Below are 8,692 nucleotides of genomic sequence, written 5' to 3' on the forward strand. Positions count from 1 at the left end.
CCTGGGGGGAGGGGGACACTAAGGAGCTGTCGATGTTGAGAGAGAAGTTGTTTACTTTGGATAAAGTGGATTTGGTGCCAAGAAGGAGGAATTCTGTTTTATTGGCATTTAATTTAAGAAAGTTTGTTGTGAACCATGTTTTAAGTTCGGAAAGGCAAGAGGTGAGGGAGGGAGGTGGGAGTATGGAGTTTGGTTTGCAGGAGAGGTAGAGTTGGGTGTCATCAGCAAAGCAGTGAAAGTGGATATTAAATTTGCGGAGGATATGACCAAGAGGCAAGAGGTAGACGATGAAGAGAAGAGGACCTAAGACAGATCCCTGGGGTACACCTGTGGTGACTAGGGAGGGCTTTGAGGTGAAGGATTTCAGCTGGACAAACTGAGTGCGGCCAGTGAGATAGGAATGGAACCAACTGAGGGGAGTATGGGTGAGACCAATGGAGGAGAGTCTATTGAGGAGGATAGGGTGAGAGATTGTGTCGAAGGCGGCGCTCAAGTCTAGGAGGATGAGGATGGAGACTAAACCGGAGTCAGATGCTATGAGGAGATCATTTACAATACGGATTAGGGCAGTCTCTGTGCTGTGGCGGGGGCGGAAACCAGACTGAAAGGGCTCATAGAGAGAGTGGAGGGACAGGTGCGAGTGGAGTTGAGCAGCAACAGTTTTTTCAAGGATTTTTGAAATAAATGGAAGGTTGGAGATGGGGCGGAGGTTGTCGAAGTCGTTGGGGTCAGCACCATGTTTTTTAAGTGTAGGAGTAACAGCAGCGGTTTTGAAAAGTGATGGGACAATACCAGAAGAGAGTGAGGAGTGAATAATGGCAGATATGAGAGGAAGCAGGGAAGGGAGGCAGGATTTAACAAGGGATGAAGGGAGGGGATCGAGCTGGCAAGTGGTGGGCTTGGATTTGAGTATGAGGTTGGATAATTCAGCAGTCGTGGGTGGAGCAAAACTGGAGAAGAAGTGACAAGGAGAAGGAAATTCAGATGGGCAGGGAGCAGACAGGTTTTGATGGAGTTGGTGATGAATCTTAAGGATTTTGTGATTGAAGTACTCCATTATGGAGTTGCAGGTTGCTGTGGAGTACAGGTGGAGGGGGAGAGAATTTGGTGGCTGGAGGATTTTGTTCATGACAGAGAAGAGAGTTCTTGAATTTCCTTCGTTGGAAAGGATGAGGCCGGAGTAGTAGCTGGATTTGGTTTGTGCAATTTGGTCCTTGTATTTAGCAGTATGGGTAGTGTACATGTCCTTATGGATGGTGAGGCCGGTTTTCTTATAGAGTCGCTCAAGTTGGCGGTTCTTTGATTTCATTGACCGAAGAGCGGGTGTAAACCAGGGGGCAGATGTGGAGAATGAGGCAGTCCTGGTTTTCAGGGGGGCAAGAGAATTTAGAATATTTGTGAGGCAGGTATTGTAGTGAGTGGTAAGCTCATCCGGGCTTGAAAGAGCTTCTGGGGGTAGACGTGGTCGGGGGACAAAAAGAGGTCGAAATCCGGGACGGGAGAGTAGACGTAGACAGTATCAAAAACAGGTCAAATCCGGGGAGCAGACAGGAGCAAACAACAGGTGGGACTCAGGGTCAAAAAAGGCTTGCCTAGCGTTAACTGAGGTTTGCAGACGGACTGACGAAAGGGGACAGATAGGAGTGGGTTTAAATAGGGACAGAGAGACAATCAGAGTCCGAGGCATATCGGTAATCTTGACAGTTAACCGTTAAAAACATTCCATTTTTAGATTGTTTTTTATAGTCTGTATTTATTGTTGACAAGAGTTATGAATGGGAAATAAGTGTGTTTTTGTGTACATGTGCATGCTAATGGCTTTATAATTGGAAGTGATGGCAGGCTGAGATGACGGATTGCCATGAACACAGCATCAGGGTGCAGGTGCTAAGAAGAAGACGGTGTGTTTGAGTGTTTTCTCTCCTTCCAGAAGACCAATTCCTAATATTTGCAGATTTGTACAAAAATGTGACAGGGATAGAAAAAAATTCTAAACCAGGGCTGTCAAACTCATTTTAACTCGGGGGGCCACACGATAGAACAAACATTCTGATTAAAGAGAAAGAAAAAGAGAGATAAAGAAATAAGAGAAAGAGGGAGGGAAAAGGAGAGAGGGCAGAACAAAGAAAGAAAAAGAGGGAGAGAGCGTGAGAAACAAAAGATAAAAAGTGAGAGAGGGAGAAAAGAAAGGGAGATGAGGAAAGAAATCCAAAGAGAAATAGAAAGACTGTCATGTCCTGCACGGTCGTCATGGCACCCAGCGGGTCCCGCCCCTTGACACCGGCTGAGACACATTGACTTGATTGCGTGTGGGATACTTAAGCGCTCCTTTTGGGACTGCCCGTTGCCAGACCATTGCTTCACTATGAGGAAAACCTGTTCATGCCTGTTTGTTCCGAGTAAATGCCTTGTTTGTAATTTTTATTGCCTTTAAGTCTGTTTTGTTTTGTCTTTGGTCCCTGTGTATTGGACAACTTTTATTTTCCAATTAAAGTGACAGATCGTCTACGCATTTCAGTTCACACTTCCTGCTTCCTGGCCGTTTCCTTGACAAAGACAGGAGGAGAGAAAAGAGAAAAGGGAAAAGAAAGCGCGAAGGGTTTGAAGAGAGAAAGAAAAAAGAGAGAAAAGGAAAAAAGGAAATTAGAGCAAAAGAGGTTAAAAGACACAGAGAGAGAAAGAGGCAAAGAGCAACAAAGGAAGAGAAAAAGAGACACAGAGAAGGAAAGAGACAGAGTGGGAAAAAAGGGGTGGAAAAGAAAGAGAGTTGACGTATTTCAACCTGCAGCTTGTTTTTCTCCTGCGCTTCTCTGAGTGTTGTCTCACGGGCCGGATTCAATCCCACCTGGGCCTGATCTGGCCCGCGGGCTGCCCGTTTGACACCTGTGTTCTAAACCTACACTTGTAAAAGTTAAAGTGGGTTTTTTGCTCTCTTCTACTGTACTTCTAGAGTTTGGATAAATGGAGTGCTATCCAGGCAGGTGTGTATACGATAGAGGGATATTTCTGGCTGAGAAGCTCTAAAGATGTTTGAAAGATTTATGTCTCGTGGATTTATTGTCGGATGTAACAAACTGTAGGAAATGGAGGACTTGCAGGACATGTTTTGTATTTCATAGTCTGAAACTCTTTAAAACTCATCTCATCTCATCAGCTGCACCGCTTATCCTCAGTAGGGTCGCGGGGGAGTTGGAGCCCATCCCAGCAGTCATCGGGCAGTGGGCAGGGGACACCCTGAACTGGTTGCCAGCCAATCGCAGAGCACACGGGGACAGACAACTCACTCGCTCAGTCACACCTAGGGACAATTTGGACCGGCCAATTCTCCTGTCATGCATGTCTTTGGAATGTGGGAGGAAACCGGAGTGCCCACGCAAGCACGGGGAGAACATACAAACTCCGCACAGTAAGGCCGGGAGCTGGATTTGAACCCAAGCAGGAGGTTCCCACGACCTCAGAACTGTGCCACACACGCGCTAACCACTGCGCCACCGTGCTTATATATACCACAGCCATATCCCTCTAGTGGGAGGTGGCTAGAGTCATTTCTGACTCTTTTTGGGAGATTGATTTAGAGGAAGGGATTCCCAGCCCCCTCGCTCAACCCAACTGATGTGTTGGAAGTCATTAGGTGACCAAACCCCCCAATTCCAACCCCTAACGCCAAGCAGGGAGGCAACGGGTACCAATGTTTAAGTCTTAGGTATGACTCGGCTGAGGCTTGAACCACAACCTTCCAGTCTCGGGGCGGGCGCCATACCCCCAAGGCCACCCAGCTGGTTTTACTCTTTAAAACTATAACGATCTATAACTATACCAATGCGCTGCAGGGTCTTTCAGCAGAACACGGTGGACGTGTTAAGGGTTAGGGTTGGTGTTAGGGGTTTAGGGTCTATGGTTGGGGTTTAGGGTTTAGGGTATAACATGGAGAAACTGCAGGACATTTAGTTGCCTGGTCAGACACGTTTTTGCATTCCATGGTCTCATGTAGTTAAGATTTAAACCCTCCGCTTTATCCGACCATATTTGACGGAATGAAACTCCTTAAAACCATAACTGGGCTCGTCAAGTCAAGTCAAGTCACATTTATTTATATAGCCCTTAATCATAAAAATGTCTCAAAGAACTGCACAGGATTACAATGACACAATTACCGTATTTTCCGCACTATGAGGCGCACCGTGTTATAGGGCGCACCCCCAAAAAATAGTTTTTGGTCCTATATCTTCCATACATAAGGCGCACCGGATTATAAGGCGCTACAATGGGAACATCGACAAAACAGTCAGATAGTTCAGTCAAACTTTTTACCCCCTTAACATTCCCAAAGCTTGCAGAGAAGCAAAAACGTGTCTCAGACATGTACGGAAACAGTGTCTGTACGATGTCACTCAAATGCATCGTTCCAAATATCATTCGAAAGGTTAAAGTCTTGGGATTCAAGAAATGCCAACCATTCCTTGGTTTCTATTTTCTTTTTCGCTCGCAACTTTACTGTGCATATGACAATAAACACTTGGAATTGAGTTTAATTTAAAAATAGACTCATCACAGAAACATCGAGATCAGTCTGAAACAAGATACTGGGAAAATATATAGCAGGAGTAGCTCACCGAAGTCGTTCAATAATAACGTGCAACCATGGTCCTCTTATATCCGTGAGTGTAGTAAATCCAGGAGAGTAAAATATTTACAAATACAGAATAATAAAACATGTTTTCTCTATGCCGTAGTTCAAGCAAACTTGCTATTCACATTCATCTTCCAATTGCTGGCTTTGTTTTGCCCCTTTAGCCTATGCTAGCCTGTAAATGATAAAAAGGATCCGCCCTCTTTACCTCCGAATAAGTTTAGCCAATAGTGATCGATTCAAACGATGATTGACACATCGGCTGGTAAATGAAATGCCGGCATATGTATCCCAGCATACACCGCGGACCACATCGCCTACGAGGAAAAATCTAGTCGGCGGCTGCTTGCCTTTGTTGCGAGACCTTGCGACTTAATATTGATCCATATATAAGGCGCGCTGTATTATAAGGCGCATGGTCAGCTTTTGAAAAAAATAAAGGCTTTTAGGTGCGCCTTATAGTGCAAAAAATACGGTACCTGATCTTAAACCAACATGCGGGCAAGGAACAACTCAAAACCTCAGCGTGAGGAAAAAGAGAAACCTTGAGAAGGGACCTCACAAGTTGTTATCCCCCTTTGGGGATGACCAGGGTGAATTAGATTTAGCATTACAGTACACAAACATAGTAAACACTAGGTAAACACTAGGGCTAGGGTTAGGAGGTTAGAGCGTTAAGGTTGGGTTAGGGTGTGAGTTTAGGATTGAGGGTTAAAGGTTAGGGTTAGGTTTGAGTTTAGGGTTTAGGGGTTCAGGGTTAGGTGTTCATGTTTATGGTTAGGGTTTAGGGGATAAGATGGAGAAATTGCAGGACATTTGGTTGTCTTATGGGACTTTTTTCTTATATCATGGTCTCATGAAGAGTTTACATTTAAACTCCGCTTTATTCTACCATATTTGACTGAATGAAACCCTTTAAAATTATAACTGGGTTAGGTGAGAGGGTTAAGGTTGGGGGTTCAGGTTAGGGTAAGAGGGTCAAGGGTTAAGGTTAGGGTTGGGGTTAGGTTAGGAAGCAATCTTTCTTTCCCATGGTCCCCTAAATCTGAGGCCCTTGGGAAAGTAAGTTTTTGCACTGGCCATTCAGGAAACTGGAGCTTTTCTTGTTTTACCTGCGTTTGTTTAGTCCATCTGGAAAGAGAGTGTTGAGTTTTATTATCCAGTGTTTTTCTGCCTTGCGTCTTTCTTCTTGCGTCCAATTGCTGTTTGTTTGTAGGCCCCATATTTCTAGTGCCTGTAGCCCATGTTGGGCTACTAAGTGTGTGTTAGTTTCCCTGCTGTTTCTGATGTTGTAAATGTGTTGTGTTAGGGTTGGAGTTAGGGTTAGGGTTTGGGTGAGGGTGAGGGTTAGGGTTATGTTTAGGGATAGGGTTAGGGTCGGGGTTAAGGTAAGGTGTCAGGTGGTAAGGGTAAGGTGTTCAGGTCTATGATTAGGGTTTAAAGTATACAATGGAGAAACTGCAGGACATTTGGTTGTCGTAGTGGACATTTTTGCTTTTCGTGGTCTCATTTAACATTTAGATTTAAACTCTCCGCTCTATCTGACAATATTTGACCGAATGAAACTCTTTAAAACTATAACGATCTATAACTATAACAATGCGCTGCAGGGTCTTTTGTCAAGACACAGTGGAGGCACCATACTGCACAGTGATGAAGCTGTTTAGGAATGAGAACATAGATAGATAGATAGATAGATAGATAGATAGATAGATAGATAGATAGATAGATAGATAGATAGATAGATAGATAGATAGATAGATAGATAGATAGATAGATAGATAGATAGATAGATAGATAGATAGATAGATAGATAGATAGATAGATAGATAGATAGATAGATAGATACTTTATGGGCAACTGTTCCTCTAGGTTTGCGGAGAAAGTACAGGCGTTGATGTGCATATTTGGCCAGGGATGTGATGTTATGACTCCAAGACCGGTTCTCGCTGATACTTGACACTGCTCACCAGTGTTCCCTCTAAACTGCGCGCGTGCGCAATTGCGCACTGCTCGCACATTCTCTGCGCACAAGAAAATCTAGCCAGCGCACAAAAATGAGGGCTCAAAATTACTAATTAAGAAGCGACTTAAGTCAAGGTTACAGTGCATGAAGGAAAAAAGAGACGGGTTCCCCTGACGTTGTGTCCTAAATGCGGTATTTTGAAGTCAATGTCGAACGAAGTTGAAAAGTAATGTTAGTAGAGTTTGCCGAGAACCGGCTTCTTCGGCTCGGCTCACTAAAAGGAACCGGCTCTTTCGGGTCCTAAACGGCTATTCGGGTTGTCTTTGGTTCTTTAATCCCAACATGACCAAATGTTATGTAAAACTATGCACAAAATGACTTAAAAGAAGGGAGGAATAGAACAAAAAAGAAAAAAATACCAAAATGAAAAAGTAGTGAAAAGCTGAGAAAAAGAGAAACAAAAGGAAGAGAAAAAATGAACGAAAAATTTAGAAAAAAGCCAGAAAAAAAGAAAAGAAAGAAACGTAGGAAAAAAGTAAATGGAGAACAAAAAGAAAAAAGTAATACCTTGGAAAAAATAAACACAATGAGACTTTTTTTAAAGGAATTTAAAAAAAGTAGAAAAAAACACAGAAAAAAGAAGAAAAAGTTTGGGTTGCATTCAAATAATTTCCAATTATATCAAGTGAATCTTGTTACCAACATTGTACTTCCACAAAAAAATCTGATTATGTACAGTTCTTTATATTACAACCGACTAAATAAGCCCCCAAAAATGTTAATATTATGCGACAAAATATATCAGGAAATAAAAAGAAATGGATATCTTGTGAAAGAACTGTAAAAACAAATGACGGTTGTAGGCCGTACAACCTTTGCAATAGTACATGAGTCAATTTATTCAAAAGAGAAAAATCATTTTGCATTGCCGCAACTCAGCAAAATATAACGTGATGTCAAGTTTTGGACCTGTTTGATAATGAATCATCTTGCCACACTTGGGATTATGGTTACTCACTGTTGTTTCAAGCGTTGCTCACCGACTTTGTGTGAACGCTCAGATCCCTGGAAAATTACAGGGAACATTGTAGCTCACCCTTTCCACTGCAGCACCGTTGATCTTCAGTGGGGAATTCTGTGTGGTATCTCCTTGGTCTTCTACTCATTCAGGTGGAGATTGTCTTCTTTACACCACTGGGTCAGCCTGGTCACTTCACTCCTGTAAATTGTCTCTTTGCGATTTTAAGATTTTAATAAACATTTTCAACCCTCTAGTCACTGAGACCGCAAAGTATGTAGCTAGAAGTAGCAAGGGATTACAGTGCACCCAACAAATACCTAAACGTATGAAAATGCAGAGACGTCTTATTCGGTCAAAGGGCAAAATAATGTAATGAATACAAATGAAGAAGGAACTGAAGGAACGAGGTAAGCCTTGGGGCTGTTAAAAGACGACGGCAATCCGGGGATATCGAAAAGAGAAATTGCGGAGAGAAGAGGATTAAGAGGTGAGAAAAGGACAGGTACGGCATCCTAGCAACAAAACGATAACAGAAGGTTTATGTTAGGGGTAAAAAGAAATTTGCAAACAATTGCCTGAATAAATAAAAGCACATTCCACAGTGTGGTACCTCGACCTCAAGAGGGAGACTTGTAGGAGACTGTCTTCGCCTGCAGGCCACATTTAAAGTTTTCTAAATTGATCCAGAATTTTGAAGTCAGATCTTTCAGTAGCCTTCGAGACATTAGAGTCACAGCTAAAATGTTGCCAGAACTTCTTGCATTCCCATTAAAACAAGGACATATTACCTTACACGTGAAAGGTCCCCGGAGAGGGATGGGCACCACCATGCTGTAATTGCCCAAGACACACCACCAGGGTTGGGTAGAGTTACTTTAACTGGATTACTTTGAATTACTTTTGGATTACTCCAATACCAAATATGCTAATAAAAGACAAAAAAAACTAAATATAAATAAAATTATGATCTCTATAAGGGGAATTAGCATTTTAGCACAACATGCAACGTCCGGCAAAACTAACATAAAAGGCGACGGAAGATCGTGTCTTACCGTTGACAGCTCGTTGTAGACTG

This window comes from Urocampus carinirostris, chromosome 20, assembly GCF_059441175.1.
Source record: "Urocampus carinirostris isolate Australia breed hairy pipefish chromosome 20, RoL_Ucar_1.0, whole genome shotgun sequence".
Lineage (NCBI taxonomy): Eukaryota > Metazoa > Chordata > Actinopteri > Syngnathiformes > Syngnathidae > Urocampus > Urocampus carinirostris.